This window comes from Amia ocellicauda (genome assembly GCF_036373705.1).
Source record: "Amia ocellicauda isolate fAmiCal2 chromosome 11 unlocalized genomic scaffold, fAmiCal2.hap1 SUPER_11_unloc_3, whole genome shotgun sequence".
Taxonomy (NCBI): Eukaryota; Metazoa; Chordata; class Actinopteri; order Amiiformes; family Amiidae; genus Amia; species Amia ocellicauda.
The window spans coordinates 447434-468179 of record NW_027102661.1 but is presented as its reverse complement, the minus strand read 5'-3'; the positions used below and the strand labels follow the sequence as shown (position 1 = coordinate 468179).

At 43.6% G+C, this 20746-nt stretch overlaps 2 non-coding genes across 2 annotated transcripts; both read left to right on the top strand.

Moving 5' to 3' along the window:
* Window positions 1–12805: 12805 nt before the first annotated feature.
* On the top strand, window positions 12806–12878 carry trnav-cac (transfer RNA valine (anticodon CAC)). Its single transcript has one exon. It is a non-coding gene; the product is annotated as a tRNA-Val (tRNA).
* Window positions 12879–13749: 871 nt separating this feature from the next.
* trnav-aac (transfer RNA valine (anticodon AAC)) lies at window positions 13750–13822 on the top strand. Its single transcript has one exon. It is a non-coding gene; the product is annotated as a tRNA-Val (tRNA).
* The last annotated feature ends 6924 nt before the right edge of the window (window positions 13823–20746 follow it).

The following is a 20746-nucleotide window of genomic DNA, read 5'->3' as shown; positions in this document are numbered from 1 at the left end:
TTTAATAAAACTACTCACCCCCGACATGCCTGAACCCCAAGCTCTGCAAGAGGCTTTAATGCTTCATCAGAGGGCCGGCTTAAACTCTCAACAGATGGTTGCCTTTTCAGACATCACCAAGTTTGAGGAGTTGTTGTCTTTAAAAACTGTTTTGTGGTACCGTTGTGAGGTAAAGGAAGTATTTGTGAAATTTCAGATACATCCTGAAACCCATACACAGACACTGTTTCTCTTCCTAAGTGATAGTCATTACTTTGGAATAAAGAGTTTGACGGCTTTTTTGGGTTGTTCGTATGTTTGTCATTGGTGTTATAAGGCCTTCAATGATAAGCTTAAGCACCGCTGTGACGGTTACTGTAACGTCTGTTTCAATCCGCAATGTCGTAAGGGTTTGGCCCCTACCATCCGATGTAAAGATTGCTTAAGGATTTGTCTCTCAGCGTTCTGTTTTTCCGAGCATAAGGTACAGAGGGCCGCTGCTGAGTGTGTTAAAAAACGGAGTTATTGTGATCAAACTAAATATTGCCCGCAGTGTTGCCTCCAGTACCGTTTTCATGAGGTTAAACCACACAAATGTCTGGAGCCGAGATGCAGGATCTGTAATGCTGATTTAACCCCGGGGTCCGAACACCAGTGCTTTATTCAGCCGGTTAAAAAGGAGCCGCCGCACAACCGGTATGTCTTTTTTGCTTTTGAATGCCGGCAAGAAAACGGGGTCCACGTTGCTAATTATATACACTGTATTGACATGTTGGATCGTGAGTGGTCAGCTAGCGGTGAGAGTTGTGTCAGGGATTTCTTTACGCGGTATCGCGGTCCAAAATACCTCAATTACACATTTATTGCCCACAATGCTAAGGGTTATGATTCTTACATTTTGATGAAGTATCTGGTGGAAAATGGGGTGACCCCAAAAATAATAGCTCAGGGTAGCAAGATCATGTGTTTCACCGACGAAGCTTTCAACTAACGTTACATAGACTCGTTAAATTTCCTCCCCATGAAATTGAGCGCTTTGCCTAAGGCTCTGGGTTTTGAGGCTCAGAAGAAAGGTTGGTTCTGCCATTTTTTTAATACTAAGGACACTCAAAATTATCGAGGGTCCTACCCGCCCGCCTCTTATTATGGGGTTGATACTATGATGTCTCATGAGAGGGAGGAATTCTTTAAATGGTACAATACGGTTAAGGGAGGTGTTTTTGATTTCCGAGAAGAGATGGCCGCTTATTGTAAAAATGATGTGGTGATCCTTAAAGAAGCCTGTGTGCGTTTCCGCACCGAGGTTATCAACACATCGGGTCTCGACCCTTTGCAAAGTGTGACCATAGCGTCTCTCTGCATGAAAATGTATTGGTCCAATTTCTTGCAGAAAAACACTATAGCGGTCACCACTTCTGACAACTATCGTGCTAGACAAAAGAACTTTTCGACTGTCTCCATACAGTGGCTGGAATACCTGAGTGCCCGGGATAACATCTTCATCAGACATGCTTTAAATCAAGGGGAAGTCAAAATGGGGCCTTATGACTTAGACGGTTTTAGCGACGTGTCCGGGCGGCGTACCGCTTATGAGTTTGCAGGTTGTATTTACCATGGCTGTCCTCAGTGCTTCGACCCAAACACCTTTAACCCCGTAACACAAAAACTCTGCGGTGATATGTACTATGATTTCCAGGAACGAATTGAAACTTTAAAAAACACCTATGGTTTGAACGTGCTGGTGATTTGGAAACACGAGTGGACGACCCTGAAGCAACAGGAAGCGGGGGTACAACGGTTTATGGAAACCTTGGACTTTCCTGAACGTCTAGAGCCCCGGGATGCGTTATTTGGGGGTCGTACCAACGCCCTCTGTTTACATTATGAGATAAAGGAGGGTGAGAGAGTAGATTACTATGATTTCACCAGTCTGTACCCTTATGTCAACAAGACCAAAATGTACCCGGTGGGGCGTCCAACCATTGTTTATCGTGACTTTCTCGAAATCGGACATTACTTTGGTTTGATCAAAGTCACCATGTACCCTCCTCGCGAGCTGTTCTTACCCGTGTTGCCTTACAGGTGTTCGGGAAAATTGATGTTCCCTCTGTGTAGAACGTGTGTGGAAACTGAAAATCAAACTACCTCTTGTCTGCACAGTGATGAAGAGAGAGCGCTGACGGGTGTCTGGTGTAGCATTGAGCTTGACAAGGCGGTGGAGAAAGGTTACAGAGTCGGTAAGGTGAATGAGGTTTGGCATTTTTCTGAAAAATCTGATACTCTTTTTGCTGATTACATTATGACCCATCTGAAAGGGAAACAGGAGGCATCGGGCTATCCCTCATGGTGTGTTGACTCCGCGGCCAAAGAGCGATACGTTCAGCAATATTTTGAAAAGGAAGGGATCCGTCTAGAGCCGGGGAACATAACTGTAAACCCCGCCAAGAGACAAATGTCCAAACTGATTTTAAACAGTCTGTGGGGTAAGTTTGGGGAAAGAAATTACCATCTAAACACAACCTTGATTAAAACCCCTGAACTGTTCATAGAATTTATGTTTTCCAAACAACATGCAGTATCATACTTTCAATTCTTAAATGACCACGTGGCACAGGTCCAGTGGAGGGCCCCTAAAGATTTCCCCACCAAACAGGGGAACGTTAATGTTTTCATAGCGGTTTTTACCACGGCTTACGCCCGGCTTGAACTGTACAACTTAATGGATCAGTTGCAGGAAAGCACGCTCTATCATGATACTGACTCTGTAATCTTTGTCACCAGGCCAGGGGATTGGGTCCCTCCCCTCGGGGACTACCTTGGGGAGTTAACGAGCGAACTAGATCCTCAGGACCACATAGTGGAGTTTGTTTCAGGGGGTCCTAAGACTTACGCATACAGAACGGCTGCGGGTAAGACCTGTATGAAAGTTAAGGGTTTCACTCTGAACCATTGTAACAACAAGCTCATTAACATCAAGTCTCTGACGACCCTGGTAGAAAGTTATGTAACGAGAAAGACGCGCCTCCTCGTGAGATTATTACAGCCGGAAATCAGATCTATCGCAATAAAAAGGGGTACACGTTGGAAAATAGATCACTAAACAAACGGTTCAGGGTGGTGTACAATAAAAGAGTCTTGAAGACTGATTATACCACTCTGCCTTATGGATATTAGTGGTGGTTTTGATAACAGACTTCAACACCCTTTCTCCTGTATTATAGCCGGTCCCTCCAATTCGGGGAAGAGCTATCTTATAAAGAACATCATAGAAGATGTGGACGCAACCGTGTCCCAAGCTCTTGACAACATAGTGTGGTGTTACTCTTGCTGGCAACCTCTCTACGATGATTTGGCTTCGAAAAAAAATAGTCTGTAATTTGTGCAAGGTCTCCCCGCCTCGTTGTGTGATGATGACTTGTTACCGTCCGGTCAAACTAATCTAGTGATCCTTGATGACCTGATGGAGCAGGCCGGTGACAACAGTGAAGTGGAAAAAGCTTTCACAAAGTACACTCATCATAGGAATTTAAGTATTATTTATTTAGTTCAAAATCTATTTTTTCAAGGTAAAAAAAGCCGCACTATTAATTTATATGCCAATTATATAATTCTTTTTAAAAACCCCAGAGATAAACTACAGGTCACCGTCTTGGCTCGTCAAATGTACCCTAACCAGACCAAGTTCTTTTTGGAGGCATTTGAGGATGCCACCAAAAAACCCTACGGGTACTTGATTGCGGACTTAAAAGCACAAACCCCAGAAGACTTTCGCCTCAGAACAGGTTTGTGCCCGCCCGATTGGCCGGCAGTGTATGTGCTAAAGAAAAGGAAATAAATAAGAATGTCTGTTCGGATTAAAAGAAATCTGCCACTTTTGCAAATGTTATTTGAGGGGAGCCCGCGCCATAGGAAAGCTGTGCTGGCAGGGGCCCCCTCGGATTTGATCGAGACCCTGTGTGAAATAGCTTTTAACATCTTACGCGGTAATATACCCCTAACCCCTTCTCAACATTCTAAACTCAAAAAACAAAAAGCGGTTATCAAGATCATCGCTAATAAGAAGTATTCTATTAAAAGAAAAAGAAAGAAGATTAATCAAACCGGGGGTTTTATAGGACCGCTGTTGAGCATAGCCGTGCCTTTCCTAACCAGTCTTCTAGCTTCCAGAGTGGGTTAATAATGGAATATGCTCAGAAAATGTTTTTGATCCCTCAGGAGCAGCTTGAGAAACTGAGATAAAATGTTGTCGGGCCAGAGCCCATTAGACAAACGGCCGAAAACAACCTGGACTCTGAAATGAAAGCTATACAGGCCAGGGCCGATTTAAATCAGTATTCCAAAGCCCAGTTGTATACCAACATGTTACAGCGCTACCTCCGTCTGGTTAGACAGGGTGAAAAAGATCAATACATTTTAACTTTAACCATGGCCTCTCAAGAAAATGGTTCTGGGGCTGATGCGGGGGGTTCGGTTGATAAAGATGTTGCGGTGACCGAACCTGTTGAGAGTTCAGAGGGAGATGTTGTAACGGATGTTTTGAGAAACATGCCGGCCAGAAGCAAAAGACATGCAGAATATATCCTGCACAAAATGGTTCAGAAACCGCGGGTAACGGCTTGGAATGAACAGGGTGAATTTGTTTTTAAGGGACAACTGATCAAAGGTTCACACGTTTGATTTGTTGAAGAGTGTCACTAGCACTAATAAGGTACCCGATAGTCGCCGACCTGTAGGCTGGAATGCTTTCCTACAGGCGATGGCCTGTCTGAACATGCCCCAATCAACAGTTCCTAACCAGGAAACGCGACAAAAAATCCATCTGTGTAAAGAGGTGGAGCCTGATCTGACTCCGATATCTCATTACTCTGACCGTGCTGAGCGACCATCCTCAGGATCTATCCATCGTTGGGAAGCTTATTAATCTCATGTTTTTATTTGTCTCCCCTGTAAATAATGACCCGACAAACAATTTTTTTTTTTTTTAATTTTTTTTTTCAAATGTTGTACATTTATTTATACCATAACCCCTGCTTTGTATAAGAATTGTGTTGAATAAAAACAAAACTAATGATTCAAAGGCTGTTTTCATTATTTTTTCACCTTAACACGCATGACATCTTATAAAATCCTCACAAGAACACCACATCTGTATACATGGCTGGCTAGGGTCGTAAGTCATTGTGTTATAAGGGGGGGTCCACAGTGTCCTGACAAACTCTGCCACTTTTTTATCATTTTGGCCTAAATCCTCACTGTACAAGGCCATAATATCGGGGTATGACCTTCCTTTAGATCTATGATATAAGAAAAACACACAGTGTTGACCACAAGTGAAGGTCTGAAGACTTTGTACTTGACGACCGCTGTAAATGGTTTCTTGACAGTTGTTGAGCAGAAAGTTATTGATCTTCCGAGGGAAAGGTCTGAAATCCGGGGGGTTTCCATAGGAATCAAAAAATTCACCACGGTGGTCTTCCCTTAGATAAATAGCCAGCCAATGTTCTCCGGGCATATTTTTAGGGTGTGTGTTGATTATGTACATTGCAGGTAAATTCTTGATCTTAAATTTAGGCAGCTGATCGCAGGCGTAGACTCCTTGAAACAGTTTCCGTGAGCTGGCCAGGGCATTCATGATGTGGTTGAGCTCTCTGGTGTTCATTTTTATAATAATCATACAGAACGTTTCTCCTCTGATTCACCTCAATAATGTTGTCAAACACAGCATACACGACCATATTTACAGTGCGTGGTAGAGGCTGCTTGAAACGCATCTCCAAACGCATATTGCCCGTCTTCATCAGTGAAAAATGTTGTCCACACTCTTCGTCAGGGGTCAGGTTGAAACCGTACAGGGTGTAACCGCTGCAGTATTCCCGGCGATCGATCAGCAGAGTTTGATCCTTGAGATGGCGACCCGTAGCCAGTACTAGACTGTCATATTCACGAACCGCATTGCCGTTTTCAAAGTCAGGTTGAAAAGGTCTGGATGGAACCTGCACACCATCGACGTACAACGCTATAAATTCCGCGTTATAATGTTTAAAGTTAAAGGGGTTCTTGTTGTAAACCCCGGTAAATGCATCATTATCTTCGAGTCCTATAATAACCTGTTTTGGGAGCTGTCCTAGAAACAGATTTTCCTGGTTCATCACCCGTGTCCCTGCGGGGATACTGTGGACTTTCATATAGACTCTTTCGATCGGGTACTTGGCGTTTGCCGTCATTAACGCCTGCGCGTGTCCTAGTTTAACCGCCGGGGAGACGGACACTTTTTTCACAAACAGCGAGGCCGATAATATGGTCAGTTTATATTTTTCAGTATCAGGGGTCATCAGACAAAAAGCACTTTTACTACGGATCATTTTAATTTTAATGTCTACCCCGTTGAGCATGAGTTTTTCTTGGAAAAATATGTCTGCATGGATATGCCCCATTAGCTCAAAGGTCCTCCCTTCTGTTGAAAAGGCCGTTCTTTTTTGCAAACCCTTATTGAGTCCCTCTGGATCCTTGTCGTCCATAGCTTCCGGGATGTCTTTGAAGAAAAGGCCGGGGCTGAACTGTTTGCTTAGGGTCTCCTCACTATAATTAAGTATACACTCCATCATGGCTCTATAGGGGTAAGTATTGCTGCTTTGACTAATGAGCCGATCTCCCAGGGTCACATCCACCTGTGAAAACATGGTGGCCACCGGGTAATTGATGACCCCAGCGTTGGTCGTCTTCTCGATTGCATCGCCATCCTCATCAGTCACTTTACAGTTCATTAAAATAAATGTGTTATTCAAATCAATATAATCCTCGCCATTGCCAGCTATAAAAAACTACAGAGGGGCCGTGTCTGAAATTGCAGAAAGAGGGGGAATCTCTACATATATGCTCTTATCTATACTCGTTTGAGTGTGTGGAACTGTAAACAGATCCAGTTCTGATTTGACGCATTCTTCCGATAGACTGTGGACAAAAGACATGTTTAAAAGATGTATCCTGAGGCTCTATTTTTCTTTCTTTGAGACTTTCTTTTTGCAGGTTTTTTCTTGTGCTGCTTCCTTCTCCGAGTGTTTCCACGATATGTTGGAGAATGAGAGATTCTTCGTTTTTTGTTAGCCACGGATATTTGTCGCCCCCTGGTGGACACATGCTGTTTCTTCTTTTACCCCCCCTCCTCGCCATTACCATGAGACCCGAACCCTCCTGATGCTCATGGCTAGCTGCCCGGTTCATAACATTGGTGAACACGTCACTAACAATATTTTTAGCCGCTGATTTCAAGTGGGGTCTGGCTATAGCAAAGCCTCTCTTAAGCAGGGGTATGGCCATTCTAAAGAGACCACGAAATAGTCCTCCTAGACCGGCGCCATACATTGTGGGGGCTCCTACAATACCGGGCAAGCCGTTCCATCTTGCATCTTGTAATAATCCACATAGGCGCTAGGATCTACATAACCCCTCGAGGTAGCCATTTTAATAATGTACAAACTGTTTCAGGGGTCGAAAATGTAGTTTGACATTAACTTTACCGAAGCGGAAGGGTACGTTGATATTCTGATCCGATTTTACTTCGATCGTGATGTTGTCAAAGTGGGTCTTTGAGACTGGTACGTAGTGTGGTTTGTCATAAGTAATTGTGACCATGTCATTGCTTTTACCTTTAATAAGTACATTTCTCAAAAGGGGGACATAACTATCCCAGACCCTCTGGTGGGTTATGATATCCGTATACACATAAAGAGTGTAAAAGCCGCCCCACCACTTCTGAGAACCTGCTCTCTGTGTTAGAATAGAACCCAAATATACGCCCCAGTTGGCCGCTGGTTTGAATGCTAATACCTGGTTTTGACACCTTGTACACTCTGTTTTTAATAGGGTTGTAATATAGCTTGATGTTGGGGGTGCCTTCTGAGAACTGTTTATGCATCTCATCTAATATTTTATCCACATTGTCATAATAACCTCCTTGTATATTGAATGTCCATTGACTCTTTTTAACATCATCTAAAATGGCGAAGGTGGCATCCTTATCTTGTAAAACAGCCCAAGTGTAAGGATACTGTATTTCCGCCAACCCCACTTCCCACGACCCCCTTAGATCTATAGATTTTCCAAATTGTACCGTGTAACTGGATATTTCATTTTTAGGATATATATCGAGAGAGGCATTACTGGGTAGAGTCACGTAGAAGCCTCCTGATTCCATCTTGAGAATCGAAAGTAATGCCCCCAACACACCCGCGGGCATGTTGTTATAAGGATTGAATATCGCAAACCTGTTGTTCCGGGACCCAACTATTGAACTTTTCAGGCCATCCAAGCCATTTCATCAACACATATTTTTTCCGGTTCTGGGTTTTTTCAGGTAATATCTTTTCAACTCTGTATACACTGCCTTTACCCACAATAATATTTTGTAACTCGGCTTCGTAAAACGTTCCTTCTATATCCTCCCTGTCATAGTCTTTTAACCGGTACACGGGGGGGTCTCTAGCCAACTGTTCGGTAACTGTAAAATATTCGTCAGAAAATGTTTGTTCATAACCTTTGGCAAGAGTACTCCTTAGCTTTGAAACGCGAACCACATCACCGATGTTGAACTAATAAGTAGTTTTTCCCTTCTTAATAAATGGTCGGTATAATTTTTTATAGACCTTAAAAGAATTACTTTGATCAACATCTAAAGGCTTCATTTTAATACTGGTGTGATACCCTTGGTTGTAAGCATCGATAAAATCCTGAACTTTATCAAAATACTTGAACGTGTGGACCGCTGTAAAATATCTCCACATTTTGGTCTTTATGGTGCGGTTAAACCTCTCCACTACCGATGCCCTAAGCTCATTACCGGTGGTGAAATGATGTATTTTGTGTCTCTTCAGTAGATTCTGAAATTCTCTGTTGAGAAACTCTTTTCCTTTTTCAGTCTGCAGTTTTTTAGGACATCGACCCTGGGACAATATATCCTCAAAGGCCCTTGTCACCGCCCGACCTGTTTTATTATGTAGAATGCGAGCCCAGGCATATTTTGATAACACATCGATACACATCAACATCAATTTGTGACCATTGTTATGTTTTGATAAATTTGACATATCGACTAGATCCATTTGCCATTGTGAATCTATGTCAGTTGCATATACGCGGTTTCTTTAAAAGTTAATCCTGAGAGGTTTATGTAAGGTATAGGCGTCTTGTTCCCGTAACCATTCTGAAACAACCACATCATTAACCTTCACTCCAGCCTCAGCGAGTCCTCTTTGAAAACCCTTCTTACCCGCCAAACCCCCAATCTTGGCTGGGTTGTAGTATAGTTCCTGCATTTGGGGAGCTTGCCGAGTCATTCTGTCAAATAACCACACAGACCCACACTATGCGCAAAGTTTTTATACAAGGTTTTTTATTCAACTTCAGGAGAGCAGATACCCCTTTTTAGACATTTGAGAAAAGTATAACATACACAACAATTTTTTCTACGGTCCAGACAAAAAGAAATCAGATGATTGGTTACTTGATCTATATCAACAAATATACCTGTTTCTTTATCTTGTAGGCACACACCTCAGTTACATATGTAAATAAAACAACAATATGACCTATTTTAAAAGTAAACAGAGGTGTATTAATCATGCTCAGTAAAAGGTCATACAGATGTTGATGAAATGGCCTAATATCATTCTTGGCCCCCTTGAGCCCTTCATCCCAGTGTTCGTACCCCCCGGTCTTTGTTACAGCAGCCATTCACTTTTCCAGGTTTGAAAGTTGATCCTCATCGATGGTTAAATCTGTAGAGAAAAGGCTCGCGTTGGCTACTTTTCTGTCAAGCACATGGTGTAATAGCGCTCTCAGGTTAGCTGCAGAGTGTTGATGACAGAACCAGTTGCAGAAGCAGTCCAGAACATTCCCCATGTTCAAAGTCCCTTAGTTCAGGTCAGAGTCTGAATCAGTGGCGTAGATGTCGAATTCTTCGTCGCTGCCCCCAGCTTTAACTTCTTTACGGAAGAAATAAGCTTTTAGCTTGCCAGCGGTTTTTCTACTCGGCTCATCCAGGTCATTGAGCAGCTGCCCAAGTTTCTCTATTATAAACGGCTCCTTTTTCAGCTCCAGCAAAATCTCATCTATGATTTTCTGGACTTGTCCCACAGTGACATGTATGTGGGAGTAAGAGAGCGCCTTGATTAGTGCCGGTTTCAGCCACGGTTTGTTCAGTCTTCTGTAAAACACGTTGAAATAGAACAGGAAATAGTAACGGTCTGGTTCAAACAAACAACTGTGTCTCAACTGACTGGGGTGATTCACTTCACACCCCCGACAGACTTCTTTCAGAGCTCGGTCGATGAGAGCACTCAGAATATACACCAGGGTGCTTTTAACCACTCTGCTTACTTGGTCACATACCCCGGGCATAAATCCTGCGTCTTCATCACGCCCCCGGGACAGTCCGATGCTCATTGGGTCGCCTGGTGGTTTGTGGGGTGTTTCTCCATCCATTGGACTGACCCCCTCCTGAGACGCACAGACGGTAGACAGTTCGGCAAAATCGAGGCCCTCCATGAGCTCCAGAGGCTGGGGATCCCCGAGACTCATTTGGACATCCATCGCACCGCATGTTGTTTCGTCCTGAGGGACCGGGGTCTGAGGTCTTGGAGAGTAACCACAGTCAAAGGGTTCCAGAGTGTATACAAAATCTGGGGAATAGAACCAGGGGTGATCCCGGGTTTGAAGAGGCCTGTAGAGCCTGTCGACGTCCGCAGCTTTCGGGTAAGACATTCTCTTTAATTTTAAACCATGAATGAATTGTTGCACCTTTTATCCTATCTCTTCACTACGTCACGACACACCGCCCTCTTAGAAGAGAGTAGCCCCTGAGCCGTCAGACCCCCCTCCAAAACCCCACACGTCGTCTGTCGTAGTTCTGCAAGCTTTCCCATTCACACCTTTCAAAACCCTGAGTCGGAGACTCCATTTCGCATTCTCTTGGACCCTCTTGCAAGCCTTCTAGAGTCTTATCCACAAGCCCCAGATCTCTCCAGGCCATCACCTTCAACCAGTCCTCATAAGAGTATTCAATTACCGTCTCAAAAGGTTCCAACGTACCCTCCTTCTCTCCCAAAGCAAGAAGCTCCACTCCAACATAGCTGGGATCCCTTTTAAAGCGGTAACCCCGTCGAGCCCCCCAGAACAACACCCAGGAGCGTTCAATCTTCAAATTGGTGAGTACAGGAACCCTTGCCCGGGATTGTTTCTTGCGGGGTTTCATGTTGATGTCGCTGGACATGTTGAAGAAGCGGGATGTTTCAGAAGCTGAGAATTAAAGAGGTATTGCCTAAAAGAAGCGCGGGTTCTTAAATAGAGAGGAGAGTTTCGGGGCGTTGCCTTCAGAGGGGTGGGGGTATTTATGGGTGGCCTTGTTGTTCAGGGTTTTATGGGTGCACACTTTCTGACGGATATGACGTAGGAATAATTAAGGAAATAACTCTACCTAAAATCACGCCCCCCAATTATGACGTAGGAATATTAATAAGCTTAGGGCATACGTCATAACAAAATAGGCCGCGCCCAAAAAACCCTACTATCTACTCTTATGTAGTTGAAGGCGCAGTATAGCTCTCATAGTCTGGTGGTGACGGAAGACCACCAGCCGTTTGAACAAGCCATTCAGCATCACCTTGTTGGGTTAAGTGCAGGCACTGTCAGAGCGCAGGGCGTCCTGCCTTTGAAAGAGTTTCCGAAGTGTCCTGATGTGCCCTTTAGCAATGCAAAATAGGTCAGTGAAAATAGAAACCTTTATCTCACAGGCTGGCCCACGGGAAATGCCTGTGCGCGTTTTATCAGCCTGCTTCGATGGGAGGCATTCGAAACGCCAGGACGGGTCGTTTTCCGTAGTGTAGTGGCTATCACGTTTGCCTCACACGCGAAAGGTCCCCGGTTCGAAACCGAGCGGAAACAACCCGCGGTTCACGCGTGCCAGTGCCATGTTACCTGTCGCCATCTCTCTGCCCCAAGGCCGGCCGTCGTTTTCTCTTCCTCGGAGTGGCAAGAAATCCTGACCTTGAGAACAAACGATCGCAGAAGGGTAGCTTTGCGAGGCGCTGGAACTCACACTTTTAAAATCGATACATGTTGTAGCTGTTACAATACGACCGTAGCAGGATCAGCGACATTGCTGTTACTCTTATGTAGTCGAAGGCGCAGTATAGCTCTGATAGTCTGGTGGAGACGGAGGACCTCCAGCCGTTTGAACAAGCCATTCAGCATCACCTTGTTGGGCTAAGTGCAGGCACTGTCAGAGCGCAGGGCGACCTCCCTTTGATAGAGTTTCCTAAGTGTCCCGAAATCGGTGCACTCAGAGCGTCCGTCCGTCGACAGGTTGAAATTGTAAACACTGGTGTAGCCACTTTTAATTGAAATATGATGATGATGATGATGATGTTGTTGTTCTTGTTCTTGTTGTTGTTGTTGTTCTTGTTTTTCTTGTTGTCGTCGTGGTCGCCGTCATTATTATTGTTAAAGTAAAGCAGTAGTTAGATTTGTTGCTACCGTAAGGTGTAGAAGGCACAATAGCTTTGTGATTGTCTGATGGTGGCACAAGACGAGCAGCAGCTGTTTGAACAAGCCATTGAGCATCACCTTGTTGGGGTAAGTGTAAGTCTTGTCATAGCTCAGGGCGTTCTTCCTTTGAAAGAGTTTCCAAAGTGTCCTGATGTGCCCTTGAGCAATGCAAAATAGGTCAGTGAAAATAGAAACCTTTATCTCACAGGCTGGCCCACGGGAAACCCCCGTGCGCGTTTTACCAGCCGGCTTCGATGGGAGCCATTTGAAACACCAGGACGGGTCGGTTTCCGTAGTGTAGTGGCTATCACGTTCGCCTCACACGCGAAAGGTCCCTGGTTCGAAACCGGGCGGAAACAACCCGCGGTGCACGCGTGCCAGTGCCGTGTTACCCGTCGCCATCTCTCTGCCCCAAGGCCGGCCGTCGTTTACTCTTCCTCGGAGTGGCAAGAAATCCTGACCTTGAGAACAAACGATCGCAGAAGGGTAGCTTTGCGAGGCACTGGAACTGACACTTTTAAAATCGATACATGTTGTTGCGTTACAATACGACCGTAGCAGGATCGGCGACATTGCTGTTACTCTTATGTAGTTGAAGGCGCAGTATAGCTCTGATAGTCTGGTGGTGACGGAAGACCACCAGCCGTTTGAACAAGCCATTCAGCATCACCTTGTAGGGCTAAACGCAGGCACTGTCAGAGCGCAGGTCGTCCTGCCTTTGAAAGAGTTTCCGAAGTGTCCCGAAATCGGTGCACTCAGAGCGTTCGTCCATCGACAGGTTGAAATTGTAAACGCTGGTGTAGCCACTTTTAATTAAAATCTGATGATGATGATGTTGTTGTTGTTATTCTTGTTGTCGTCGTAGTCGCCGTCATTATTAATGTTAAAGTAAAGCAGTAGTTAGATTTGTTGCTACCGTAAGGTGTAGAAGGCACAATAGCTCTGATAGTCTGGTGGTGAAGGAAGACCACCAGACGTTTGAACAAGCCATTCAGCATCACCTTGTTGGGTTAAGTGCAGGCACTGTCAGAGCGCAGGGCGTCCTGCCTTTAAAAGAGTTTCCGAAGTGTCCTGATGTGCCCTTTAGCAATGCCAAACAGGTCAGTGAAAATGGCATCCTTTCGCCGCACTTCAGACGCCATCTCACAGCCTAGCCGACCTGAAACATCTGATCCCGTTTTACCAGCAGGCTTTAACAGTAACCATTTGAAGCAAGAGGCAGCGGTGTCAGTTTCCGTAGTGTAGCGGTTATCACGTTTGCCTAACGCGCGAAAGGTCCTCGGTTCGAAACCAGGCGGAAACAGCCTACTGTGGGCTGGCCCTTTTCGTCATTCTTGCCCTCGTGGTTCCCCGGAGGCGGTGGGTGTCTTTTCTTCATTGGAGTGCCCGCAATCGATGCACTCAGAGCGTCCGTCCGTCGACAGGTTGAAATTGTAAACGCTGGTGTAGCCACTTTTAATTAAAATCTGATGATGATGATGATGATGATGTTGTTGTTGTTGTTCTTGTTGTCATCGTGGTCGCCGTCATTATTATTGTTAAAGTAAAGCAGTAGTTAGATTTGTTGCTACCGTAAGGTGTAGAAGACAACAGTTGGTATGGCGTGTGATATCAAAACATTCAGAATACTTTTAACCTATATAATTTATAAGCTTTGTAAAATAAACCCAAATATATCTTTTGCGGGGATAAACGCTGTTCTGAGTAGTTTGTGACTTGTTTAATACCAAACAAAGCATCGCTATAAAAAAAAAAAAAAAATCACTGTAAAAGCGCTAGTTATTTTTGATCTTTATAGTTATTTTCTAGGCTCAGGTTGTTTTTTAGTGCTTATAAAGGCCTGAAATATTCTTAGTGGTTGTTGACTATAGGTCTTGATGTTTAAAATTTTTTTTTTGAGAGACCAAAAGGTTCTAATAAAAGTTTAGAGTAGAGAGGAGAGAGATCGTCTCCATCTTGGTTTCTATTTGAAATTTGATGCAGTGTCATTTTATTGGTTGGTTTTGATATGTTAATTGGTAACAGGGCGGCACAAAGACCAGACCAGAACAATGCCTTACAAGCAGATCCGGCATGTGGCCATCAGTATAAGTATGAAGGTCTGGTCTTCAGCTCGACAGACTCATACTGACCTTTCGATTTAAGACTAAAGATCAACAATGTCCGGAAACAACATCAGCGATTCGATTTAAACGAGTTTTTAGGCAAGTCTTCAGATTCTTTTCATTGACTCAGAGCGTGTTGTGTGCATGTATTGTAAATAAGGCTATAACATCTGTTTTAAGTTCTGTAAAATAATTTTTCAGCCAGTCAACAGGAGTTAATTCCCAACGCTGAGGAGATCATCTGGAACAACGACGGTAAGATTTTTGTGTTTGCGCTCATGGGTTCTTATGCATGGGTGTGTGTGGTTTGAAGCGGCTCATTAGAGTTATGAAAACGTTTTAATATATATTAATGCCGGTCTCTTTAATTACACAGAAACTATCGAAAGGCCTGTGATTAATGTCTCCGAGGATCGACCAAGAGAAGTGGTTGTCCCTAGACAGGCTGTCTGCCGACCGGGTAAGAACTAAACCCCTGTTTGTTTGTATAACGTTTCTGTAAGATGTTTGAGTCCAGTTTTGTTAATTTTAAAAAATTATCCTGTCTAACAGTATTAAGAAACGTGGTTCGAGACAACGAAAGGCCTTCCACATCGAGGGCTTGTTTCGTTTTACCTTCGAGAACCGTAACCTTTCAAGAATCTGAAAGGCCGTCAGCCCCGGTATCTGATAGCTGTGAGTATATATCTGCAGCCTGTAAGAGGTTAAAGCTTTTTATAAAGCGGTGTGGTTAAAGGTTAAACATGTCTCTTACCTTCACAGCGGTGCAAAAAGCTAAACCAGCCGAAAAACATAAGAAACGATTATCCTGTGGAGGTAAGTAAGATCTTTCAAACTTTAATGTTTTTAAAAGGGCTTTGTTTGCCCATTGAGGGCTAATATTTAAGCGATGGGTGACCGTTTCCTGTAGGGCGGGGGGTTCTGGGAAAGATCTTTAGAAGTCCGGACAGGTCTATGCTTGTTTCTGGGGAACGTGTTTAGAAATGACCGATTGCCGTACCGTCTGGTTAGGAAGTAAAGCCGTCCGAAAGGGTTTAGTAAGTTGTTTGGCTTATCTCCCGCTATTATACTTCTGTTTTAAAGTGGTTGTAGGAAAAGGCTTGAAGGTGTGCATTGTATTTAATATTTAAACAGATCGTGAAAACGTTTGTGAAACAGGAAGTCCCGGGATCAGGAAGCGTTTACACTTGGAAGGTTCGTTTAAAAATGAAATGTTGTTGTGTGTGTGTGTGTTTTATTAACAATATTACAGTTTTTAAAGAAACATTTAAGAAACAGTTTATTTACAGCGGCTTCTCTGTTTTAAATTTATTATCAAGTCCTAATAAATATATTGTCTGTAAATAATAAGGCGTTGTAGTGAATGTCTAAGGCTATTATCAAAGGTCTAAAAAAGCTAAAGCCCCCGGAGCTACTTCCTGAAGGTCGGCATGAGTTGCTACATACTTTGTTACAAAATCAAAGACTTGTGTTAGTGGGGCAAAACCTGGTGATAGAGAGCCAAAACACCCTTATTAATACCCTTACTAACGAATTGTACCGTATTTAATGTTTTAATAGACACAAAACGCCTTACTCTTGTGGGTTGTTGGAAAAATAAAAAATAAATTAAAAAATGTCCTGACTTGGTAAAAGAACTCACAAACTAAAGGATTATGAACAAGCTAGGGCCCCAAAAAGACCTTCCCGAGAGAACATCCCCGGCCCTGTTGTGAACTCCTCTGATGTCCCAATGAACCTGGAACTATTACAAATGATAAATGATTTAAATAACCCCCAATTACCACCGATAGAATGTGAATTAACAGACTTACCGGTGAACCCCGACCTGTTACAGATGGTCAATGATCTAAATAACCACCTCCCATCGGTAGCGCTTATAGAGGTTCACCCCCTAGTTCACCCCGATTTGTTTGAAATGGTGGAGTCTTTGGAGGAGCTACCCCGACCAAATTCTGCCCCTATTATAAATGATTTGAAACAATTAGAACACAGGATGGCGGCAGAAGCAGCCATCACTATAGAGGAGGGTCTTGACATTAACCGGTTGGATATCTTTGAAGGACTTTTACAGGCTTTCAATGAGCCTCCTCAAAAAGGGGGTTTTGTAGATGTCAGCAGTGGGGGTGTTCGGAATGTGGAGGGTTCTGAGACTGATAAGGCTGTGGAGGACATGCTCTGTGAGAATGTAGGGGGTGAAGGCTTTGTTCAAAATGATGATGTGTCCAAGAGTACCAGTGATCCCGTGATTATAGATAGACCGGCCTATAACAATTTTGAAATGATTCAGCGTTTTAATTTTGCAGAACTTTTAAATTGTGACAATTATGCAGAAATATTTGTCAACATACACGAGGCCTTGCAGAAAATGCTTGAACAGGTTGCTGAAAGGGTCAGACCTCGAGATGTTGTACAGTTAGAACTCAGAGGGGATGATTTGTTTAGCAACCTATCTGTAATGCTGAGTGGAGATAATTTAGATGTCTGGCTAAAATCGAAGCGTTATTGCAAAGAAACGCAGCCATCTTAGCTGATGAAAGTCTGTCTCTGGTAATGAATGTGGTTCGTAACCCTGAGGGTGGGGCGCTTAGAAGACTGTCGAAATGCTTGAAGAACGACATAATTAGGACCAAGCTCAGGCAATTAGTGGTGAGTTCCAGTGGGGACAATAAGCTCTGTTTTGCTTACAGTTTAATAAAACTACTCACCCCCGACATGCCTGAACCCCAAGCTCTGCAAGAGGCTTTAATGCTTCATCAGAGGGCCGGCTTAAACTCTCAACAGATGGTTGCCTTTTCAGACATCACCAAGTTGCAGGAACATAACTGTAAACCCCGCCAAGAGACAAATGTCCAAACTGATTTTAAACAGTCTGTGGGGTAAGTTTGGGGAAAGAAATTACCGTCTAAACACAACCTTGATTAAAACCCCTGAACAGTTTATAGAATTTATGTTTTCCAAACAACATGCAGTATCACACTTTCAATTCTTAAATGACCACGTGGCACAGGTCCAGTGGAGGGCCCCTAAAGATTTCCCCACCAAACAGGGGAACGTTAATGTTTTCATAGCGGTTTTTACCACGGCTTACGCCCGGCTTGAACTGTACAACTTAATGGATCAGTTGCAGGAACGCACGCTCTATCATGATACTGACTCTGTAATCTTTGTCACCAGGCCAGGGGATTGGGTCCCTCCCCTCGGGGACTACCTTGGGGAGTTAACGAGCGAACTAGATCCTCAGGACCACATAGTGGAGTTTGTTTCAGGGGGTCCTAAGACGCATACAGAACGGCTGCGGGTAAGACCTGTATGAAAGTTAAGGGTTTCACTCTGAACCATTGTAACAACAAGCTCATTAACATCAAGTCTCTGAAGACCCTGGTAGAAAGTTTTGTAACCGAGAAAGACGCGCCTCCTCGTGAGATTATTACAGCCGGAAATCAGATCTATCGCAATAAAAAGGGGTACACGTTGGAAAATAGATCACTAAACAAACGGTTCAGGGTGGTGTACAATAAAAGAGTGTTGAAGACTGATTATACCACTCTGCCTTATGGATATTAGCGGTGGTTTTGATAACAGACTTCAACACCCTTTCTCCTGTATTATAGCTGGTCCCTCCAATTCGGGGAAGAGCTATCTTATAAAGAACATCATAGAAGATGTGGACGCAACCAAGTCCCAAGCTCTTGACAACATAGTGTGGTGTTACTCTTGCTGGCAACCTCTCTACGATGATTTGGCTTCGAAAAAAAATAATCTGAAATTTGTGCAAGGTCTCCCCGCCTCGTTGTGTGACGATGACTTGTTCCCGCCCGGTCAAACTAATCTAGTGATCCTTGATGACCTGATGGAGCAGGCCGGTGACAACAGTGAAGTGGAAAAAGCTTTCACAAAGTACACTCATCATAGGAATTTAAGTATTCTTTATTTAGTTCAAAATCTATTTTTTCAAGGTAAAAAAAGCCGCACTATTAATTTAAATGCCAATTATATAATTCTTTTTAAAAACCCCAGAGATAAACTACAAGTCACCGTCTTGGCTCGTCAAATGTACCCTAACCAGACCAAGTTCTTTTTGGAGGCATTTGAGGATGCCACCAAAAAACCCTACGGGTACTTGATTGCAGACTTAAAAGCACAAACCCCAGAAGACTTTCGCCTCAGAACAGGTTTGTGCCCGCCCGATTGGCCGGCAGTGTATGTGCTAAAGAAAAGGAAATAAATAAGAATGTCTGTTCGGATTAAAAGAAATCTGCCACTTTTGCAAATGTTATTTGATGGGAGCCCGCGCCATAGGAAAGCTGTGCTGGCAGGGGCCCCCTCGGATTTGATCGAGACCCTGTTTGAAATAGCTTTTAACATCTTACGCGGTAATATACCCCTAACCCCTTCTCAACATTCTAAACTCAAAAAACAAAAAGCGGTTATCAAGATCATCGCTAATAAGAAGTATTCTATTAAAAGAAAAAGAAAGAAGATTAATCAAACCGGGGGTTTTATAGGACCGCTGTTGAGCATAGCCGTGCCTTTCCTAACCAGTCTTCTAGCTTCCAGAGTGGGTTAATAATGGAATATGCTCAGAAAATGTTTTTGATCCCTCAGGAGCAGCTTGAGAAACTGAGAAAAAATGTTGTCGGGCCAGAGCCCATTAGACAAACGGCCGAAAACAACCTGGACTCTGAAATGAATGCTATACAGGCCAGGGCCGATTTAAATCAGTATTCCAAAGCCCAGTTGTATACCAACACGTTACAGCGCTACCTCCGTCTGGTTAGACAGGGTGAAAAAGATCAAAACATTTTAACTTTAACCATGGCCTCTCAAGAAAATGGTTCTGGGGCTGATGCGGGGGGTACGGTTGATAAAGATGTTGCGGTGACCGAACCTGTTGAGAGTTCAGAGGGAGATGTTGTAACGGATGTTTTGAGAAACATGCCGGCCAGAAGCAAAAGACATGCACAATATATCCTGCACAAAATGGTTCAGAAACCGCGGGTAACGGCTTGGAATGAACAGGGTGAATTTGTTTTTAAAGGACAACTGATCAAAGGTTCACACGTTTGATTTGTTGAAGAGTGTCACTAGCACTAATAAGGTACCCGATAGTCGCCGACCTGTAGGCTGGAATGCTTTCCTACAGGCGATGGCCTGTCTGAACATGCCCCAATCCACAGTTCCTAACCAGGAAACGCGACAAAAAATCCATCTGTGTAAAGAGGTGGAGCCTGATCTGACTCCGATATCTCATTACTCTGACCGTGCTGAGCGACGATCCTCAGGATCTATCCATCGTTGGGAAGCTTATTAATCTCATGTTTTTATTTGTCTCCCCTGTAAATAATGACCCGACAAAGAATTTTTTATTTTATTTTTTTTATTTTCAAATGTTGTACATTTATTTATAACATAACCCCTGCTTTGTATTAGAATTGTTTTGAATAAAAACAAAACTAATGATTCAAAGGCTGTTTTCATTATTTTTTCACCTTAACACGCATGACATCTTTTAAAATCCTCACAAGAACACCCCATCTGTATACCTGGCTGGCTAGGGTCGTAAGTCATTGTGTTATAAGGGGGGGTCCACAGTGTACTGACAAACTCTGCCACTTTTTTATCATTTTGGCCTAAATCCTCACTGTACAAGGCCATAATATCGGGGTATGACCTTCCTTTAGATCTATGATATAAGAAAAACACACAGTGTTGACCACAAGTGAAGGTCTGAAGACTTTGTACTTGACGACCGCTGTAAATGGTTTCTTGACAGTTGTTGAGCAGAAAGTTATTGATCTTCCGAGGGAAAGGTCTGAAATCCGGGGGGTTTGCATAGGAATCAAAAAATTCACCACGGTGGTCCTCCCTTAGATAAATAGCCAGCCAATGTTCTCCGGGCATGTTTTTAGGGTGTGTGTTGATTATGTACATTGCAGGTAAATTCTTGATCTTAAATTTAGGCAGCTGATCGCAGGCGTTGACTCCTTGAAACAGTTTCCGTGAGCCGGCCAGGGCATTCATGATGTGGTTGAGCTCTCTGGTGTTCATTTTAATAATAATCATACAGAACGTTTCTCCTCTGATTCACCTCAATAATGTTGTCAAACACAGCATACACG